General features: G+C 37.3%; 1 protein-coding gene across 2 annotated transcripts in view; it reads left to right on the top strand.

Moving 5' to 3' along the window:
• Nucleotides 1-24,128, top strand: part of LOC133559524 (cadherin-11-like) — a 165,908-nt gene that overhangs the window by 67,456 nt on the left and 74,324 nt on the right. For both annotated transcript variants that reach the window (XM_061911368.1, XM_061911369.1), the window contains exon 2: nt 17,025-17,080. The gene's annotated coding sequence lies outside the window, so the exon portion shown is untranslated. The remainder of the gene's footprint in view (nt 1-17,024; nt 17,081-24,128) is intronic.

Below are 24,128 nucleotides of genomic sequence, written 5' to 3'. Positions count from 1 at the left end.
CAACACAAATAGACAGACAACATTCACACTCACATATATACATACATATATACACATACATACGTACATACATATATGCATGTGGATATTCAAACATATATACATTTAATAATGTGTGTATGCGCACACGGCCCTGCGATGAGGTGGCGACTTGTCCAGGGTGTACTCCGCCTTCCGCCAGATTGTAACTGAGATAGGCGCCAGCGCCCCCCGCGACCCCAAAAGGGAATAAGCGGTAGGAAATGGATGGATGGATATATGTGCACAAACATACACACAAACATAATGCATGTATATATATATATATATATATATATATATATATATATATATATATACACACACACTAACACAATTCATGTGTGTGTATTTCTATATGTATACATAAATACACATATATACAGTACATACATAAATATAACCACATATATGCATACATATACACAAACATACATACATATACACACACATGCATGCATACATACATACATACACACACACACAATTCATATGTGTATTTATATATATATATATATATATATATATATATATATATATATATATATATACATATAAACACACATTTATATATACACATACATACACACACACATATATATATATATATATATATATATATATATATATATATATATGTGCATATATACATATATATGCACGTGTATATTCATATAAACACATACTTGCGCACACACACACACACCTGTTTTTGTTGCTACACTGCTGTTTTTATATGGTCGTAGTGATCAATGCTGGAGTTATGTGTAGTGTCACGTACAATTTCTATTGCTGGCGTGCAAATTAAACATGCACACGTACATGCATACGTACTTCTTTAAATGTTAACATGTACGGAAATTCTAAACGGCTGCCTACCTGCGTATATATAGCCGTCAATTTCTTTCTTTCTTTCCCCTGAGTGGTCGCTACAGACTGGTTTAAATGTGAACTTTAAAAACAGCTATTTTTAAAACAAGAAATCCACAAAAGTCTACAGAGCCAAGAGTCTTCATTTTCAAACATATGGCATATGTGTTTTAGAAGAAAACAATTATGTTACCTTTTATCTAACCACTCACCTTATCTAAAAAAAAAAATAAAAAAAATACTGGGCTCTGTTTTATCTTACATCGGGAAGTTAAAAAAGACAGGAAAAAAAAATGTCTGGAGCGAGTGTAGGAGGGTTGGCAATGTGGGCAGCAGGACGTCTGAGGATGAATAATAGCTACTAACCACTTCAGCTCATGTGAGCTTTTTATCTATTTTGGAGCAGGCACTGAGTCAGGTGAGGAGGAGGAGGAGGAAGAAGAGGATGTTCCCTTAGAAAGTGATGGAGGACAATATGAGACTAATAATAATAATATGTCATGTTACGATGCTCTTTTAGATTGTGCACACAAGGTGAAATACGCTTGTGTGTGTTTGTTTTGTTTTGTTATCAATCCAACAGAACAATACACAAAAATACCATAATAATGCGATTCCATTCCCAAAACCAAACCCGACCCAGCAACATTCAGAATAGCAATAAACAGAGCAACTGAGAGGACACACAAACATGACTCTGTCATGTTTTGTGGTCACGTTCTGTTTGGTTTTGAACTCATCGGGCACTCTTGTTTGTTTTTGTCACCATGTTTACCAATTAGTTTTCACCCGTCATGTCACGCACCTGGTTCATTTGGACTCATGCACCTGTTAATCACCACAGCATTATTTAAGCCTGTAGTTGCCAGGCAGTCAGCCTGGCGACATCACCTCCTACACACCCATGTTATCCATGCCGATGATCCATGCTCTTTCTCGATTCAAGTAAGTCTTGTTTTATGTCCATAGTTTTGCCTTTGTGATAGTTTTGTTTTTTTAGCCAAGTTTTTGATCTTCTGCTGAGAGCGCCTTTTGTTTATTCCTTTTTTTTAAATTAATACAAAAAATGTCAGTACCTTCACGCCATGTACGGTCCAGTCGATTTGCACCACAGGAAAACAAACCACACCAAAGTCCAAGTCATGACAGACTCAAAACAATCATAAAGCAGTCAGACAAAAAAATTATATTACCAACAACACTATCAATATTAATAACAATTTCAACATAGCAGTGATTAAAAATCCCTCACTGACATTATCATTACACAAATTTATTAAAAAAAAACATGAAAAAAAAACAACAACAAAATAGTATCATGGTAGCTTATGTGTGTGTGTTCTTGTATTTCTAACCTTCGTGAGGCACCAACAAAGAAAAGTACCTTCCATATGAGGAGCGGTGGTCTCGAAAAAGAGGGATTTTTCAATTTGACTGTGTGCCAGTTTAAAAGTAGTCAACATATAAAATAACAAGTGTGTGTAAACATTTGAAGTACTCCCCCTCTGGCCAACATATGAAATAAGTGTGTAACAAATTTAAATGCAACCCGTTTGGCTAAAATTAATAAACAAAATGAATTAAATATGTATATAGAGACATACTGTAATAGCTGGAAGTAAATAATGAAGATTCAAAACCAATTACAAACTAAAAATTGCAAAAATAAATAACTAAAAGCAAAATTTTTCTCACAATACGTCGAATTTTTTTAAAATAAATTTGGGAACGAGTTCTCATATTATTTCCGTTTCTGTAATATTGCAATATTTTCTCACAAAATTATTACATTTTAAGGCCAAATGGTGACATTTGTCGAATACAGTTCAGACTTTTATCACAATATTGCCAATGTTTTTGTTGTCCTTGTAAAATAATGACATTTTATGACTCCTGTCATTATTTTGCCAAGTAGAATTCCGATTATTATTATACTATTGCCAACATCTTAAAGTTTACTCATAAAACTGTGACTTTTGTCGCGTAAAATTATGACTCTTTTCATAAAATTGCCCATATTTAAAGCTTTTTCCTGTAAAAATGGCAACAGTTGGAGTAAAATTCCAACTTTTATCATAATATTGCACAAATGTTCAGTTTTTCTTGAAAAATTTTGACCGCCATTGAGTAAAATGACGACTTTTATTATAATACTACCAAAATTCTTCGTATTTCTTGTGAAATTGTGACCTTTTCCTTGTTAAATTCCAACTAATTTTTTCACAAGCTTTTTGATATCTGCATAGTATGTATATATTATTAATGCTGCAAATACACTTCTTTATATATCTAGAAAGGGTGGTCCTAAAGCGGTAGGAATTTTTCAGCGGTCTCAAGAAGGTAAGAAATACAAGTGTGTGTGTTCTTGTATTTCCCCCTTCTTGAGACATCAACAAGGAACAGTAGGACATAAATCATGGTCCTAATACGGAAAACCATTGCAATTAATAGAGATCTCACTTGCAATCTCATTTGAAATCTACCAAAATGAGGATGGTCCCAAAAAGGAGGGATTTTTTTAAATTGACTGTGTGTTGGTTTTAAAAGTGCTCCCCTTCTGGTCAACATATGAAATAACAAGTGTGTGTAAAAAATTTTAATGCACCCCCTTCGGCCAAAATTACAAAACAAAATAAATATGTATATAGAGACATACTGTAATAACTTGAAGTAAATAATGAAGATTAAAAATAATTACAAACAAAAATCCCTCCTCCCCAAAAAATAACTAAAATCAGTATTTTTCTCACGTGTCAACTTTTTTTCTTATAAATTTGGGAACAATTTTTCATATTCTTTTTGTTTCTGAAATATTGCAAAATTTTCTCAAAAAATTCTTACATTTTAAGGCAAAATTGTGACTTTTGTCATATAAAGTTCAGACTTTTATCACAATATTGCAATTTTTTTGTATGTCCTTGTAAAATAGTGACATTTTATGTTTTTTTCATAATTTCCCCAAGTAAAATTATTATATTGCTCCCACAATTTTAGAGTTTTCTTATAAAATCGTGACTTAAAATTATTTAAATTTAATTTTCAAATCTAAAATTTTCATTGAATTGCCAACTTTTCTTGTGAAATTGCGACTGTTACTGAGTAAAATTCCAACATTTATCATATTGCACAAATGTTCAGTTTTGCTTGTAAAATTTTGACTTGCGTTGAGCAAAATTATGACCTTTATTATAATACTACCAAAATTCTACGTATTTCTTGTGAAATTGTGACCTTTTCCTTGTGAAATTCCGACTCATTTTTCACAACAAGCTTTTTTATATTTATATAATATATATATATGTATATATTATTAATGTTGTAAATACACTTCTTTATATATCTAGAAAGGGTGGTCCTAAAGAGGTAGGAATTTTTTGGAGGTCTCAAGAAGGTTAGAAATACGTGTGTGTGTGTGTGCGTGTGTGTGCGTGCGTGCGTGTGTATGTGTGTGTGTGTGTGTGTGTGTGTGCGTGCGTGCGTGCGTGCGTGTGTGTAAGCCAGCTGTTCATTGTGCTGACCCTCAAATCTGCCGTCTCTTTCTGCTTGCGTCATTGCTCTGAAGCCTGGCAGCGTTTAAAACTCCCGAGCGTTACAAGTGCTTTTCCTGCTTCCAATTGAACCAAAAACAAGACCATTCAGGAACCTGGTGGGTCCGTGACAAAGTTGCTGACAAAGCAGCTCCGCCAGATTCCGTTTGCAGGAAAAAGGTGTCGACGGCGAAGTGGCGGCCATTAACTTTTACGGTGTTGAGTACCGATGTGACGTCACGTTCTGACGTCATCGCTCCGAGAGCGATAAATAGAAAGGCTTTTAATTCACCAAAATTCACCCATTTAGAGTTCGGAAATCGGTTAAAAATATATATGGTCTTTTTTCTGCAACATCAAGGTATATATCGACGCTTACATAGGTCTGCTGATAATGTTCCCCTTTAAATGACTCCTGCCTCCTGGTGGAAGGGGGCGGTAGTGATCCTTCTTGCGACTCCTCGGCTGCAGAAGAAGTGACAATGAGTGACGTGATATGTGCTGGAGGAGGTAATAAAGGAAGATCTCCATCGAGACAGAGAGACTTTTAAAACTGAAGAAAGATAAGGAAGACTTCTACAAACAAGTTAACGATGCTTTTGATCAGAAGGAGCTGGCATGGACTATATTTATAAGTAAAGGTATGACCATAATAACTTTTTTTTTATTAGATGTGCTTTTCATGATGGTATCCTTACATCACACTCAATTTTTTACTGCATGCCTTTGGTAAGTGCCGGAGTGAGATGAGGTTTTAAAATAATTAGCACATGTGTGACGACTACGAGGCATGTTGTTGCCGGGTTCGATCTTCCAGGGATGCGTTGACAATGAACACAGCGTAAGGTAAGGTATGATGAATTTATTAAAGTAACGAAGGGAGCTAAAGAACAACAATACTGGAGTTAATAGATAAACAAAGGACGCTAGCATAAAAGCTAGGAATAGCAAACAGAAAACTAGAATTGGCACGAAGGCACACTAAAAAGGAAAAACTAAATCATCAGCGTGAGAGCTGGAAATAGAACTTCAAGCATAGCGTGAAAAGCTAGAGGAATATACATACAAAAGGTCATCTCTGTTGCACGAAGGCAAATTAGGTTCCCAGAAATCAATAACGAAAAGGGGCGAGCTTAAATAAGGGAGGTGATCAGAAGAAACAGGTGTGCGTAGATAAGGGACAGGTGAACTAATGAGCTACCATGGTGACAGACTAAACAGGAAATAAAAACGTCAAACAACAGAGTGATATTAAAATGGAACAATAAACCAGAATATGTACAGATCCGAGCAGTGGATCGTAACAACATGTTTACTTTTACCGCATGCCTTTGGTAAGCGCCGGAGTGAGATGAGGTTTTAAAATAATCAGCGCATGCTTACTTTTACCTCATGCCTTTGGTAAGCGCAGGAGTGAGAAGAAGTTTTAAAATAATCAGCGCATGCTTACTTTTACCTCATGCCTTTGGTAAGCGCAGGAGTGAGAAGAGGTTTTAAATTAACTAGCGCCCCAGCGGCAATTCAAGGAAATACGGTATATCAATATGTCGCCCAGCTCTAATTGAGAGGCTGGTTTGAAGAAGCTCCGGCGTGAGAAGCACCTTCTAATGGCCGCCATGAGAGTTCAATGCGAAGCTCAGACCCCTCACACTTCATCCGGGGGCGACGGGGGGGACGGGGGGGACGGGGGGGGGTCCAGTCCAAAGCAAACAGCCGCCTTCAGGCTGAGGCCTCAATTGGCTGCGCTCATGTCATAAATCCCGGCGTCTCCGTTTGGAAGCAGCAGATTTTAATCCGGGGGAGCGTAATGTGTTTGGATAGAGCTCAGTTGGAGGACTATAATCAGAATAATTATTCTGGTCTCGCTCCAGCCTGGGGCCTTTTAGCTAATGACAGCCACGACACTCATGGGCAAGGGTTCAAGCTGTCCAAGTGTGTGTGTGTGAGTGTGTGTGTGTGTGTGTGTGGTTCAGACATCTGCACAGATTAGAAAAAGCATTACTAGAAGTGTGGCGTTGCTAAGCAGAGAGTGAAAATGATGGTGAAAATGATGGTGTCATCTTCTCAGAGCTGCTAGGTCACATGACTCGCTTTTTTGACACTGAGCTTTAAAAAGCGACAGTACGGAATATAACGTCAACGCAGTTTGGAGGTGGGACGTGCATTTTTCACCAGGGCTGTATCACGTCATTTATTGATATGTTTTATGACCCGTGGAAAATAAGGAGCGGTCGAAAAATATTCCAATTTCGATTGGGAATGTAAGGTCAACACAAGCATGGATAAAACAATGTAAACAAAATTGTCAAAAAATCACACCGAACACTTAGCAATAAGCTCTTAGGAATAAGGAATATGTAACAAACGCTTCATAAAGACTGAGAAAATAGTGCAAAGTGAAATTGTAAACAAAAAAAACCGAGAAATACTATTTTCTGCAGGTTTGCAGCTGTGCTCTGAAGGGTGAGCATCGTTTACGGACCCCTTGGAGAAAAATGATCTTTTTTCCACCTTTTTTTTTTCATTTTCACTTTCTCTCCTGGCTCCAAGCGCCAGGCAAGCAAACTTAACAATATCATTAACAGTTACCGTCATTTCCGAGCTATACAGCACACCAGTATTTAAGCCAAAACCCACCAAATTTTTGAAACAAATATTTTATATGTGTATTAGTCGGACCGGACCCTAGTATATATATATATATATATATATATATATATATATATATATATATATATATATATATATACACACACACATATATATATACATATATACATACCTATATATATAGATATATATACATACATATATACATACTACATATATATACATACATATATACTGTACATACTACATGTATATACATATATATATATATATATATACATATACACATATACATACATACATATATATACATATATATACATACATACATACATACATATATATATATATACATACATATTTATATATATATATATATATATATATATATATATATACATACATATATATACATACATACATATATATATATATATATATATAAATATACACACACACACACACACACATATATATATATATATATATATATATATATGTATATATATAAATATACACACACACACACACACATATATATATATATATATATATATGTATGTATGTATGTATATATATATATATGTATGTATGAATGTTTATGTATATATATGTATGTGTGTATTTATATGTGTGTATATATGTATATATATATATATATATATATATATATGTAGTTGTGGGAAAAATCACAAGACTACTTCATCTCTACAGAACTGTTTCATGAGGGGTTCCCTCAATCATCAGGAGATTTTGCGCTCTACCACGGTATCGAGCACTATTCTCTGGATAATTCAATCAAGACATATATATATATATATATGTATATATATATATATATATATATATATATATATATATGTATATATATATGTATATATGTATGTATGTATGTATATATATACATACAACATATATATACACATATACATATACATATATATGTATAAAACTTACAAATGTTGCTTAAAATGATGAATGAAGAGTAATTTTGAGTAGAAACGCTATGGACAGTTGTACCGCCGGTTCAAAGGACAAAACCAGCACCTGCTGTGAGGGAACTCATCCAAAAGATGGTGCCATAGTACAAACAGTAACACACCTTTAGAGTGTCTGTCGGTTTACGATGAAAACTATTTGTTGTTGTCTTGGCGTTATGACGAATCCTTGAGTTGTACCGCCGGTTCAAAGGACAAAAGCAACACCTGCCGTGAGGGAACTCGTCCAAAAGATGGCGCCATAGTAAAAACAGTAACACACCTTTAGAGTGTGTCGGTTTACGATGAAAACTATTTGTTGTTGTCTTAGCGTTATGAAAAATCCTTGAGTATAAACGCTATGGACAGTTGTACCGCCGGTTCAAAGGACAAAAGCAGCACCTGCTGTGAGGGAACTCGTCCAAAAGATGGCGCCATAGCATTAACAGTAACACACCTTTAGAGTGTTTGTCGGTTTTCGATGAAAAATATTTGTTGTTGTCTTGGAGTTATGACGAATCCTTGAGTTGTACCGCCGGTTCAAAGGACAAAAGAAGCACCTGCTGTTAGGGAACTCGTCTAAAAGATGGCGCCATAGTGTAAACAGTAACACACCTTTAGAGTGGCTGTCGGTTTACAATGAAAATTATTTGTTGTTGTCTTGGAGTTATGAAGAATCCTTGAGTAGAACGCTATGGACAGTTGTACCGCCGGTTCAAAGGACAAAAGCAGCACCTGCTGTGAGGGAACTTGTCCAAAAGATGGCGCCGTAGTACAAACAGTAACACACCTTTTCAGTGTCTGTCTATTTTCAATGTAAACTATTAATTGTCCTGGAGTTTAAGGAATTCTTTGGAGCAGAAACGCTATGGAAAGTTGTACCGCCGGTTCATAGGACAAAAGCAGCACCTGCTTTGAGTGAATTCGTCCAAAAATGGCGTTAAAGTACAAACAGTAACGCACCTTTTCAATGTTTGACGGTTTTCGATGAAAACTATGTGTTGTCGTCTTGGAGTTATAAAGATTCCTTTTGAGTAGAAACGCTGTGGACGGTTGTATCGCCAGTTCAAAGGACAAAAGCAGCACCTGCTGTGAGAAAACTCGTCCAAAAGATGGCGCCATAGTACAAACAGTAACGCACCTTTTCAGTGTCTGTCGGTTTTCAATGAAAACTATTTGTTATTGTCTTGGAGTTATGAAGAATCCTTTTGAGTAAAAACGCTATGGACAAATGATCAAAGGGGATATACTTCTGGTTAAGCCACAGATATATACGTAAAACTTACGACCGTTGCTTGGACTGATGAATGACGAGTAATTTCGAGTAGAAACACCGGAGATGGAAGTACAAGACAGGAAGTACATATTCAACCCCCAGCACCAGCAGTAAGCACATTTCTCCAAAAGGTGGCGCCATAGCACAAATTACAACACCTTTTCAGTCTCTGAAAGCTATTTGTTGATTATAAAACATTATGGTGGTTACTGAAGAAAAATCCACAAATTAGCCACAGCGTTTTTATAAGCCGCAGGGTTCAAAGCGTAGGAAAAGTAGGTTAAATAAGGCGCAGAGTCATTCTTGGCCAAGTTTTCCTCACAATGGCCTTGAAGCTGCTCTGATTATTACGTAATGTTGCTTTAAATGCGTCCAATGACAACATGAGCACAACACTCCACTCATTCGAAACTGGGCGGGCTGGAAAATAAATGTATTTGTGGCAGGAACGCACGGAAATGAATCAATATCAAACGCGGTGGGCAATCAAACATGATCGCCGCACAAGCAGTGGCAGCCGGCGATCAATACACGCGTTTTTAATCCAGGCGGCGCTTTATGGTATTGACAGCGTTTACCCGGGCGCTTTTGGCAACATGGCGCCGGGGCGAAAAATCAATTTAGCGCGGCGTCACTCCCGGGCGGCGGTCAACTCCATCACCGAGGAGGACAAAAGCGGCGCTCGGCCTGTTTATTTCGGTTTGGATACTGATTACACGACGCCGGCCGGCGTTTGAGGCGACTCCGTGCGGTTTGAACAATTCACATTTACTCGCTCGCCGCGTCCCGGCGGAGTCCAGCGCTGGGTTGCTGCCGCTCGGAGGTTAAAGGCCTACTGAAATGAGATTTTCTTATTCAAACGGGGATAGCAGGTCCATTCTATGTGTCATACTTGATCATTTTGCGATATTGCCATATTTTTGCTGAAAAGATTTAGTTGAGAACATCGACGATAAAGTTCGCAACTTTTGGTCGCTGATAAAAAAAGCCTTGCCTGTACCGGAAGTAGCAGATAATGTGCGCGTGACGACACGGGTTGTAGGGCTCCTCACATCTGAACATTGTTTATAATCATGGCCACCATCAGCGAGAGCGATTCAGATCGAGAAAGCAAACGATTTCCCCATTAATTTGAGCGAGGATGAAAGATTTGTGGATGAGGAAAGTAAAAGTGAAGGACTACAAAAAAAAATAAAAAATAAAAAATAAAGACTATACAGTGGGAGCGATTCAGATGTTATTAGACAAATTTATTAGGATAATTCTGGAAAATCCCTTATCTGCTTATTGTGTTACTAGTGTTTTAGTGAGATAATATGGTCGTACCTGTACAACCTGAAGGTCTGTCACGCACCTTTCTTCAGCACCAGTCGACGGGTGGTGGCGATGCCCATCTCTGCCCTTCGCAGGGGACCCTCTTCGAAACACGATCTTTGAAAATGATCGCTGCATATTACACTGTACTTTGTGTGTGTGGTCCAATCCAACCGTGTTCGCTTGACCGCTCTGTTCCATAGTAAAGCTTCTCCGTCATATTTCGGGAATGTAAACAATGAAACACCGGCTGTGTTTGTGTTGCTAAAGGCAGCCGCAATACAGCCACCTACACCTTTCTTCTTTGACGTCTCCATTATTCATTGAACAAATTGCAAAAGATTCAGCAACACAGATGTCCATAATACTGTGGAATTATGCGATGAAAAGAGATGACTTATAGCTGGGAACGGTGCTGGAACAAAATTTCCTCTACAATGCGTGACGTCACGCGTACGCGTCATCATACCGCGACGTTTTAGCATGATACTTCCGCGCGAAATTTAAAATTGCAATTTTGTAAACTAAACCGGCCGTATTGGCATGTGTTGCAATGTTAATATTTCATCATTGATATAAAAAACTATCAGACTGCGTGGTCGGTAGTAGTGGGTTTCAGTGGGCCTTTAAACTGCTCGCCGAGGACTAAGGCGGGCACAGGACTTGAACATAAACCCTCGCCTATTGGCTACATTCACGAGGTTGGTTCATTAGGTACACACAAAGATGCTTTCTAGACTAGGGGAGTCCCAACTGTGTCCAGCTTGGCCCGGGAATCGGTACCGTATCGGTTCAAATGTGAATGGCGAAACTTTATTGCAATAGTTTCACTCAATTATATGATTTATTATCCTCCGCCCTGGATAGGTTGTGAGTTCAAATCCCGGCCGAGTCATACCAAAGGCTATAAAAATGGGGCCCATTACCTCCCTGCTTGACAGTCGGCATCCAGGGTTGGAATTGGGGGTTAAATCACCAAAAATGATTCCCGGGCGGGGCCACCCTTGCTGCTCACTGCTCCCCTCACCTCCCAGGGGGAGATCAAGGGTGATGGGTGAAATGCACAGAATAATTTCGCCACAACTAATGTGTGTGTGACAATCATTGCTAATTTAACTTGAACTTAATGTTTTAATAAACAATATTTACAGTCAAGGGAAAACTACAACTAAAAAAAAAACAACCCATGCATCGTTCATACAAAAAAAAAATTCATACTCATTTCATAATTTAACGTGCTTACCTATATTTTTTTTACATATAAAATTGACCTACATTCCGTTTAGTTACAATCATCTCAACTATGAACAGGATGACAAAAATGTGTTTCCCTAAATTTTTCCCATTTCTGTTATCTGTGTGAGAATACAAGACATATCTCCTTATAAATAACACACCACAGTCTATACTTGTATTAAAATATTGCCGCCTCAGAATCTAAGATATGCAATTGTACACATTGAACCCGCAAGCTGTGCTCTCTTACAACACAATAATGATATGAAAATATGTATTGTCAGCCTATTACTTTATTGTACATACATATATTTACATATATATAAACGTTATATACACACACATATATACATACATTCATATATAAACTTTATATATACATACATACATACATACATACATATATATATATATATATATATATATTGCATCAACTACCATCCTTTAAACCGATACTTATTTCTACGCAGATATCAGATCGATATCTTGACTTGATATCCGATATCAATATCGGGTCGGGAGACCCCTAAGAAATCTGTTCGAAAATACAAAAAAAAAACTTCCGTCTCCCTTACAAAGACAGTCCCATTATCATGTGTTCATCAGCAGGTTGTGGAGTCTACTGCGGGCCGCCACGATTAAAGTGTGTCAGGAAAGGAGCAGCAAGAATTAAAACTCGTCGAATCGACACTAGTCAGGAGCAGGCTGGTGAATTTTGAGCGCATGAATAATAAAACATGTTTGTGTTGCTTCTTGGCGGCTCCAGTCGGGCGTGAAAAGGCGGCGCGCTTTGCTTTGACACGCGCGTCCCGACAGCGATGTAAACACAGTTGAAAAGTCTCTAAACGCCGCGCCCTCAGCCCCGCTACTTAGCAAATTAACTTGAATTATTTACTTATTGTCACAAATGATTAGCGGCAGGCCTCACGAGAGAGGACAGCCGGGGGTATTTATAGATTTCCCACTACAGTAGGGCACGGGTCCCCACTCAAATATTAACGCTAAATTTGTAACCTGACTCCTGATTTGTATCAAACTCAATAATTATATCTAACCTATTTACAGGCTTGTCAAATGATATTAAAACATGTGTTCATCACAAAGATTATCAAGGCTTAGGGCAGACTGATTACAAAAATACTAAATATACTGCAGGAGAAGAGACATGAAAAAGACATGTATATACAATCACGAAGTGCTAAAATAGACATTTTAATTGAATTAATACAAATAATACAACTAATATTTAGGTTAGCATAAATTCCAGACTATAAGCCACTACTAATTTCCTACGCTTTGAACCCTATGGCTAATAAAACGGTGCAGCTATTTTATGAATTTTTCTTTGCTGACGGCCTTAATGACAACCGTTAAAAAACAAACAAAAAAACTGAATAAGATTGATAAATACATAATCCCACTACCATCAGGGCGCAGGTACAGAACAATCAAATTCCGGAGGGCCCGCCTCAGGAAAAGCCTTATCCCTGCAGCTATAGCCGCCCTAAACAGCAGGCCTGGCCGACCCGTCTGATAAAGCCTGTAAATGTGTTGGTCATGTATGATGTCTTTTTGTTATTTTTGTTTTGTGATGTGCAATGTCTATATGTTTAAATGTACGGCAGTGAAAATGAATTTCCCCCACGGGGACCAATACATCTAAATCAATCAAATCATATTGTTTGTGCTATGGCGTCTGCAGGGGCTGAATTGCCCATCCGTGTAGACTCAGCTTTCAACCGGAAGTACAAGTGCCGTTCCGTCTTCTCGCCGTCCGTGGCGCGTTCACTTGAATGGATTCTTCAATCATCATTCGTTTGTGTGTTTTTCAATACAACTAAAACTATTCTTATTTACTACACCGTCCCATGTGTGATGTGTGCAGGAGTGTTTTCACGCATATTTGTACGGGCTGTTGTAACGTAACGAAGCTGGCCTTGTTAGCATTAGTTCATATGCTAACACGTTTACAAGTGTCTGTTAGCGTTATTAATTAGTGGGTCCATGACGAATTCTGCTGTTTTGTTTGCTCCGCCATTTTACTGCCGCATATTAGACACCTTTCAGAAACAAATAAGGCATGTAAATGAACATTTACAAAATATTTCTGTGTAAACAACTAATTTCACAAGGGCCTGCAAGTGTTGATGCTGTTTAAAGCTTTGAACCGGAAGTACAAGCGCCACTACGTTTTCAAGCCGTCCATAGCATTTCTACTCGTTTTTCTCTACTCGTTAGGCTCATTCTTCATCCAACACTTCAAGCAACGCTTGTAACTTTTACAATATAACTAAAACAATTCTTACTTACTAAACCATTTATGTGCTATCGTATTGTAATGAAGCTAGCGTTGTTAGCATTAGCTCAAATGTTAACACGTTTACCAGTGTCTGTGTTAATATTGTTAACTTACAATGACATTTTTTTGTATTGTTTGTTTTGGAAACCGTGGAGTTATTGAGTCGGTTTAGCTGATTGGAGAGCTAGCTTGCGCAGCCAGTGGGTCCATGACAATGACTTCTGTTTTGTTTCCTCGGCCGTTTTACTGCCGCGTTACAGACACATTTGAGAAACAAATAAGGTATGTAAATAAACATTTACAAAATATTTATGTGTGAACAACTAATTTCACAAGGGCCTACAAGTGTCAATGCTGTTTAAAGATTTGAACCAGAAGTACAAGCGCCACTACGTCTTCAAGCCATCCATAGCATTCCTACTCGTTAGGCTCATTCTTCATTCATCACCCCAAGCAACGCTTGTAACTTTTACAATATAACTAAAACAATTCTTACTTACTAAACCATTTTTTATGTGCCATCGTATTGTAATGAAGATAGCGTCGTTAGCATTAGCTCAAATGTTAACACGTTTACCAGTGTCTGTGTTAGTATTGTTAACTTACAACGGCATTTTTTTGTATGGTTTGTTTTGTAAACTGTGGAGTTATTGTGTCGGTTTAGCCGATTGGAGAGCTAGCTTGCACAGCTAGTGGGTCCATGACGATGACTTCTGTTTTGTTTGATCAGCCCATTTACTGCCGCGTTACAGAAACCCTTTGGAAACGATTAATGTAGGTAAATATTTGCTAAATATTCCTGTGTAAATAACTCATTTTCCAACATATATCTGTGGCTTATAGTTGGGTGCGGCTAATATGAGGGAAAACATTTTTTTTCTTCGAAAATATAGTTGTTGCGGCTTAATAATACGGTAAATTAAAATACTGATTCACCACTTATGTCATCATTTTTGCGCTTAAGAAACTTCTATGACTAGCTCCAGACGTCTTCTGTTTGTTGGATACTGTCATTACTGCCACAAGTGGTTGAAAAGTGCATTACAGCTAGGGTAATGCAAGGTTTGTCTCTGTGCGATATAGAAAATGACTATCTCGGGATATTGGGGGATACGTTCTCACGTAGTTGCTTTTAGCTGCGGGCATTACACTACAGGCTTTTATCACTCTGTCGTCTCTGCTTCTCACAGAGACATAAAAGAAGCGCACCTTTTCACACATGTATACGCCCTCGCGTAGCAGAGAGGTAGCGGCATGGGTAACGTTAGCAGTGGTAATACGAGAGAAAGAAAGTGCGAATCTGGTAACAAATGAAGGTTGAATTAATTCCCAAGAAAAACAGCAGGGGGTCCATCATCTGGCGGTGGTTTGGCTTCAAGCGGGAAGATGTCGAACAGACAACCGTAATTTGTTAAGTGTGGGGCAAAAGCGTTGCTACAAAAAGTAGCATTACTGCTAATATGTAGCATCATTTTAAAAGTCACCCGCTAGAGTAGGGGTCGTAAACTTTTTTGGCTGAGAGAGCCATAAAAGCCAAATATTTTAAAATGTATTTCCGGGAGAGGAATATAATATTTTTTTAACACTGAACACAACTAAATGTGTGCATTTTTAAGTAAGCCCAACATGTTTACAGTATAATAAGTCTCTTATTCTTTTTGATAACATTGTTATTCTGAAGCTAACCAATAATAAATCAAATACTTCTTACCATGAACTGATTTACGTGGACCCCGACTTAAACAAGTTGAAAAACTTTTTCGGGTGTTACCAGTTAGTGGTCAATTGTACGGAATATGTACTGTACTGTGCAATCCACTAATAAAAGTTTCAATCAATCAATCAAAAAACTATTAACGCGACTTCTTGAACAAGTGCGGTTAAAAACCGATGGATGGATTAAAATGCATGAGAATGTTTTATATTTTCAACGTCATTTTTAGCACGGTGATTACTAGCGGAATTATTTATAATTATCGTGTTAAGCAACGTCAGCTAAGATTTATCTGAGAGCCAGATGTATTCATCAAAAGGTTCCATACCCCATCGTTAGAGAATGAAGAGTGCTTGAAACTCCACATGTCAACATCTCTGTTTGGTGCCACACCAACAAAATGCTGAGGCTACCATTTCTGCATCAACGCCATATGAAACAAATAGTCAACAACAAAATGAGATAATGTCCGCAGTAACTTACCACATAGTGAAGGACATACACTATTTGATTTCCTATTATAAAGCTCATTTTTATTGGACAGTTATTGAAATATCTTGTGTGACATCATGCACAAAAGTGCACTTTCTTTGTTTTAAACTATTGTAGTGGCGTTCTGTACAAAAAGCGCACTTTAATTTGGTGTTGTTTTGATATGTCATCTTAGTGACATCATGCACAAAAGTGCACTTTCTTTGTCTTAAACTATTGTAGTGGCGTTCAGTACAAAAAGTGCACTTTAATTTAGTGTTGTCTTGATATGTCATCTTAGTGACATCATGCACAAAAGTGCACTCATAGCTTGTTTTAAAATGTCTCTGACAATCTTGCACTTTCTGTTTTGGAAATGACATGAATGTTTGTGCCACTGCTTAATAACTGTTTAATAAATAGTTGGGGTTTCCCTCTGCATGAAAATTTAAAATGAGCATATATTAATGCAATATGAACAATAATGTTTTAATGTAGACACATAGAATCATCATACTGCTGTGATTTTATGTATCAAGTGTTCATTCAAGGCAAAATATCGAGATATATATCCTGTCATGGCCCAAAAATATCAAGATATTAAAAAAGGCCGTATCGCCCAGCCCTAATTACCACAGCAAAGAAGCATTGACATGTCGATAGACGCAAAAATAAGGTTAACGCCCTCTTTTTCTTCTTCTTCTCTCCCCAGGCAGTCAGCGTGCGGCGAGGAACCTTATTGGACGTGACGCCGGTAACGAGCTAAAGGTGCACTACGCCATTTTTTTACCACTCTGCTGCGTCTAAATGTGTTCAACCAGAAGGCGAAGCGACATCGAGGCGTTGGCCCGCGAGCCCGTTTAGCGTTCCGTTAAACCAGGGGTCACCAACGCAGTGCCCGCGGGCACCAGGTCGCTCGTAAGGACCAGATGAGTCGCCCGCTGGCCTGTTCTAAAAATAGCAGCACTTACCAGTGAGCTGCCTCTATTTTTTAAATTGTATTTATTTACTAGCAAGCTGGTCTCGCTTTGCTCGACATTTTTAATTCTAAGAGAGACAAAACTCAAATAGAATTTGAAAATCCAAGAAAATATTTTAAAGACTTGGTCTTCACTTGTTTAAATAAATTCATTTCTTTTTTTACTTTGCTTCTTATAACTTTCAGAAAGACAATTTTAGAGAAAATATACAACCTTAAAAATTATTTTCGGATTTTTCAACACATATACCTTTTTACCTTTTAAATTCCTTCCTATTCTTTCCTAAAAATCTAAATCAATGTTCAAGTTTTTTTTATTTATTTTATTGTAAACAACAATAAATACATTTTAATTAAATTTTTCATTTTAGCTTCTGTTTTTTCAACGAAGAATATTTGTGAAATATTTCTTCAAACTTATTACGATTAAAATTCAAAAAAATTATTCTGGAAAATCTAAAAAAAATCTGTAGAATCAAATTTAAATCTTATTTCAAAGTCTTTTGAATTTATTTAAAAATTTTTGTTCTGGAAAATCTAGAAGAAATAATGATTTGTCTTTGTTAGAAATACAGCTTGGTCCGATTTGTTATATATTCTAACAAAGTGCAGATTTGATTTTAACCTATTTTAAAACATGTCATCAAATTCTAAAATTAATTTGAATCAGGGAAAATTACTAATGATCCATAATTTTTTTTTTTCAAAAAGATTCAAATTAGCTAGTATTTTTCTTTATTTTTTTTGGTTGAATATTGAATTTTACAGATTTGAAATTGAAGCTAAACTATGTTTCAAAATTTAATTTTCATTTTTTTCCTGTTTTCTCCTGTTTTAAACCGTTCAATTAAGTGTTTTTTTTTCCATCATTTATTCTCTACAAAAAAACTTCCGTCAAAGGAACATTTGATATATATATATATATATATATATATATATATGTATATATATATATATATATATATATATATATATATATATATATATATATATATATATATATATATAAGTGTGTATCAAACTGGTAGCCCTTCGCATTAATCAGTACCCAAGAAGTAGCTCTTGGTTTCAAAAAGGTTGGTGACTTCTGCGTTAAACCCTCCTCCTCGGTATAGCTCGGTTGGTAGATTGGCCGTGCCAGCAGCTGGAGGGTTCAGATTCGATCCCCACTTCCGTTATCCTAGTCACTGCTGTTGTGTACTTGGGCAGGTCACTTTACACACTTGCTCCCAGTGCCACCCACACTGGTTTAAAGGCCTACTGAAACCCACTACTACCAACCACGCAGTCTGATAGTTTATATATCAATGATGAAATATTAACATTGCAACACATGCCAATATGGCCGGTTTTAGTTTACTAAATTGCAATTTTAAATTTCCCGCGAGTTTCTTGTTGAAAACGTCGCGGAATGATGACGCGTACGCGTGACGTCACGGACTGTCAGGAAATATTAGCAGCTACACCACTCGTGGCTAAAAGTCGTCTGCTTTAACCGCATAATTACACAGTATTTTGGACATCTGTGTTGCTGAATCCTTTGCTGTTTGTTCATTTAAAAATGGAGACTATAAAAAACAATGCTGTTGGTGGAAAGCGGTGTATTGCAGCTGTCTTTTTTTGTTTGTTTGTTTTTTTTTGACCTGTCCAGCTTCTCAGGCAAATCATATAGTTGATGTAGATGCCCATATCGGCCGTTCAGATTTACTTTACAAAAGAGAAGTGTAGGATACTTCTCTTGTTGCCTTATCTGAATTTGACTTTGTTAAATGTATTTATATTATCATTTGGTGCAGCCGGGCCGGAGCAGGAGGGGATAGAAAGAGGAAAAAAGGAAGACAGAGGGGGAAATTGTGGGGATAAGAGGGGGATTAGACAGAGAGACAAAAACAACAACAGCAAATACAACAATAACAACAACAACAATAAAACAACACCAGCACATACAATATGTACAAATATGATCGTAAAAGTGATAGCAAATAAGCAGTTAGCAAAATAAGTAATAATATAGTAATGACAATGAGCATTTTTTCACTAAAACTGGAGCAATACAAATACCAATAGAAAAAGCGCTATTGATCATGAACAAAACCAATAGTTTACCTCTATTATCAACAATACAGTTGTTCAAATGCAACAATACGTATACATAATGATATTGCAGCTGCCTTTAGCACCGAGACACAGCCGATGTTTCTTTATTTGTTGTGAAGCGGAGCGGTCAAGCGAACATGATTTCTCTACGTCAACCTGCATTTTTTTGGATGGGGAAATTGTGCTATATATCTTACCGGAGACATCATTGGATTATTCATCGTTCTGCAGCAGCGGCAGCTGTGAGCTTGGCTCCTCGGCTTCTCTCTAAAACACTTCGTGTTCACCCCAGCCATCCGACCTCGAGGTATGTCTTTACAATATTTTACAATCTTTAAAATCTCACTAAAACACTATCAAAACAATAAGCAGATACTGCAGTGGTCCCCAACCTTTTTGTATCTGCGGACCGGTCAACGCTTAATAATTTGTCCCGCGGCCCGGTAGGGGTGGGTGTGTAATTTTTATTTTTTTTCTTCCTTGTCATGAAAAAGGGACGTTTTTGTCATGAAAAAGGGAGTTTTTTTTTTTTTTTTTTTAAATAAAAAATTCTTCTGCGGACCGGTGGTTGGGGACCACTGGGATACTGTAAGGGATCTTCCAGAATTATCCTAATAAATGTGTCTATTTACATCTGAAACGCTCACACTGGCGTCGCCCGGAGCTGTCGCTTTTTTTTTTTTTTTCTATTCCTTCACTATCAGGATCCTAATTCACAAATGTCTTCATCCTCTCTCAAATTAATGGGGAAATTGCCGCTTTCTCGGTCCAAATTGCTCTTACTGCTGGTGGCTCCCTTTAAAAAATATATGAATATGTTTGGATTCCTGCAACCAGTGACATCACGCACACATACTTCCGGTACAGGCAGGGCTTTTCTATTAGCGACCAAAAGTTGCGAACTTTATCATCGATGTTCTCTACTAAATCCTTTCAGCAAAAATAGGACAATATCGCAAAATGATCAAGTATGACATAGAATGGACCTGCTATCCCGTTTAAATAAGAAAATCTCATTTCAGTAGGCCTTTAAATGTAACTTAGATATTGGGTTTCACTATGTAAAGTGCTTTGAGTCACTAGAGAAAAGCGCTATATAAATATACTTCACTTCACTCCTCCCTCACCCGCAGCCTGAGTGAACGTGACGACTGAAAGGAGGCCATTTTCCTTTTTGCCTCCATTCGTCCTTCACCCAAAACGAACCGGAAGGGTGTGCCCGCGGCGGGGACTTGTAAAAAAAGGCGGACGTTGCACGATCTTAGGCGGGAAAACAAAGACTAGAACAAGGTCCGCCCTCTGGTGAAGCTGCGGCAGAGTCGCGTCGCTTTTGCCCGAGCCTGCCGGGGTGGAATAGATTAAGGGGGGAAAAAAAGAAAGGTAGATCTAATCGATGCAGGGAGTGCTTATCACAGGCTGGCAGGCCGACGAGACGATTTCAGAGCGCGGCGCGTTCTAATCCTTCAAATGCAGGCGAGAAGAAGGCGGAATAGCGAGCGGGAAGTTTTTGAACGTCGAAAAAGCAGCCGCTCCCAAACTTCAAAACCCTAAATGGATCCAGGCTGCGTTTACTGGCGAAAATGTCACAAGCTATTTTGTGGGCCATCAATCACACGCACATTTCCTTGGAAAGACGCTCTCTCATCTGTGATTGCAGTCGTAAATGTATACTGACTGGATTCTTCATCATGAGTCCTACTTTTATGTCGAGTGGACCGTCTCAACTGCAACATTTCATTCTGCATCACACTCTAGATAAAGGGGGTCCAGACCTTTTTGACTGGGGAGCAGCGTTGGGCTTAAGAAATTTGGCCGGGGGTCGAAAGCCGACTGCATGCAAAGTAACTACATGTACGTACGTTAAGGGTGTAATGGTATGTGTATTTGTATTGAACCGTTTCTGTACGGGGGTTTCGGTTCGGTTCGCAGGTGAACCGAACGACATGGTCATATAAGTAGCGCACCGCACGTTGTGTAAACAATGCACACCGAGGCACCATGAATTAATTAACGTGGACCCCGACTTAAACAAGTTGAAAAACTTATTGGGGTGTTACCATTTAGTGGTCAATTGTAGGGAATATGTACTGTACTGTGCAATCTACTAATAAAAGTATCAATCAATCAAAAAAACAACAACACACGGCATGCTAGCAACGACTGGGCTACGATAGACTGACCACACTTCCTCTTTTCACAGGATATTTCCTCTTTGCGGAGTTTCTTAAATGCCTCGAATGTCTGGCATTTTAAGTTATGGTTGTGTGTATTTTCAATGTACGTTCAAGGTTAAGAAGGGTTTTAAAAAAAAAAAAAAAAATTGGTGCACACAGCGTTAACATCCGTGAGGGCGGGGCAGAGACAGAGAGAGCGAGAGAGTTATGATAATTGCGCATGCGTCGCCAGGCTCTGCTTTGTATCCATAGATTTATCAGATTTTATTTTTTATTATCTATAGCAGGGGTGTCAAAAGTGTGCCCCAAAGGCCATTTGCGGCACACAGCTAATGTTTTAAAGGCCCACGGCACATTCTAAAAAAAAACTATTAAAATAAACAAAAACATAAACAAAAGTGAAATAAAAAATCTTAAAGGCTAAATGTAATTTAGAAAAACTTGCAACGTTTACTAATAAAACAAAGCTGTTTTTTTTTTCAAACTGTCATTGTTTAAAACATAATATTGAATCAAAATCAATGTTATTAGGAATTATTGACCTATCCAAGTTTCCGATTACTTCACATCAAATATTCCACTAAGAAAATTATTTTTGGTGGAAGATTTAGCAAATTTGTTAAATAACTAATCAAAAAATGTATATTTTGTTTTTTTCTTACTGTACCGGAAATTAACCGAACCGCGACCTCTGAACAGAAGTACGTACCGAACCAACATTTTTGTGTACCGTTACACCCCTAACGTACGTACATACATACACACACACACATTTACATATACACAAACATACACATATACATACATATATTCACATATATACATACATATATATAGAAAAAACACATACATATATACATACATACATGCATACATATGTACACATACAGTACATACATATATATACACGTACATACATGTATATACATATGTACCCATTCATACAATCATATATATACATATGTATACATATATGCATACATATACATTCGCATATACATATGCACATAGATACACACATACATTTGTACATACATACATACACATTTACATATACGCATACATACACATATACATACATATATTCACATATATACATACACATATATACATATATACAAAACACACATACATATATACATACATACACACATGCATATATATATACACAAATATATACATATATACACGTACATACATATATATATTATATATACATATATACGCATATATATACACATATACGTACATATACATACATACATATGCAAATGTGCATACATACATATGCATATGTGCATACATACATATATATATATATATATATATATATATATATATATATATATATATATATATATATATATATATATATATATAGCTAGCTAGAATTCACTGAAAGTCAAGTATTTATTTTATTTATATATATATATATATATATATCTATAAATATATATCATTCCCACCTTAACCCCACCCTGTCGACATCACCCAATCTCCCGATTTCGGAGGTCTCAAAGTTGGCGAATATGGTGTGGATTAGTGTGTGAATGGGTGAATGTGGAAATAGTGTCAAAGCCCTTAAAGTACCTTGAAGATAGAAAAGCGCCATACAAGTATAACCCATTTAATTCCGTACGAAAATCTCACTGGTGTTGCTTATCTTTTTTTTTTTTTTAAGTCCTTTCACTCAAAACGAGTCCCCTCGTACAAAACTTGAAATAAAGTTCCCTTGACGTTCAATATTTGTATTATCGAATCACTTTATTTCAAGGCATTATTTTCTTTTATTTTTACAAGCTAAATGGCACAGAGTGTCCCACTGGGAATTAAATAAAAAAAAAATCAAATCACATTTTTGAGTGATGGCGTGAAGTCGCAAAGCTCCAAAACCTGTTTTATTTTGCTGCAGCTTTGGCGAACAAAGTACAATGCATTTCTCTCCCCGTGTGCTCCAAAGCTGGGCCACAGGTTTTGTATTGATGTGTGCTCTCCCGTATCTCGCTCTCCATCAGTCAGCCCGCAGCCTAATCAATACGGGTGGAGGGCATTCAAACCCACCTGGGCTGCCGCAGGGACTCCTCTCTCACTAATAATCATAACAACAACACCTGCCGCTTATCATGCCTGCCAGACGCACGTCACTGTCACATTTGTGACGCTAATGGCCGGCGGCCGGAGCTCGCCGGGGAAGTGCTCATATTTAGCGACCGGCGAAAGACTGAAAGATCGCGAAAAAACTTCAAATCCACACCTGTGCTCAACTATGTGAACAAAACGTGACGGTTATGTCATATACAGATTTAGGGCTGTGGAAGGATTAAATTATTTCAATTATAGGACAATCATAATAAATCGCTTTATTTTTTTCATCATGAATAAGTGTACCCTAATAAGATGCACACTCAACCTAAGACTGCAACATTAGTTGGAATTATCTTACCAGGCCTAAAATCCTACAATAACGATACAATACTTGGCATATAAATAATACTAAAACTATTTCAAAATGGGTTGCAAGGGCTCCTAAAAAAATAAATCGATCTCACCATCTTAGTACCCGCCA

Source organism: Nerophis ophidion, linkage group LG09, assembly GCF_033978795.1.
Source record: "Nerophis ophidion isolate RoL-2023_Sa linkage group LG09, RoL_Noph_v1.0, whole genome shotgun sequence".
Taxonomy (NCBI): Eukaryota; Metazoa; Chordata; class Actinopteri; order Syngnathiformes; family Syngnathidae; genus Nerophis; species Nerophis ophidion.
This window is presented reverse-complemented; position numbering and strand designations above follow the sequence as displayed.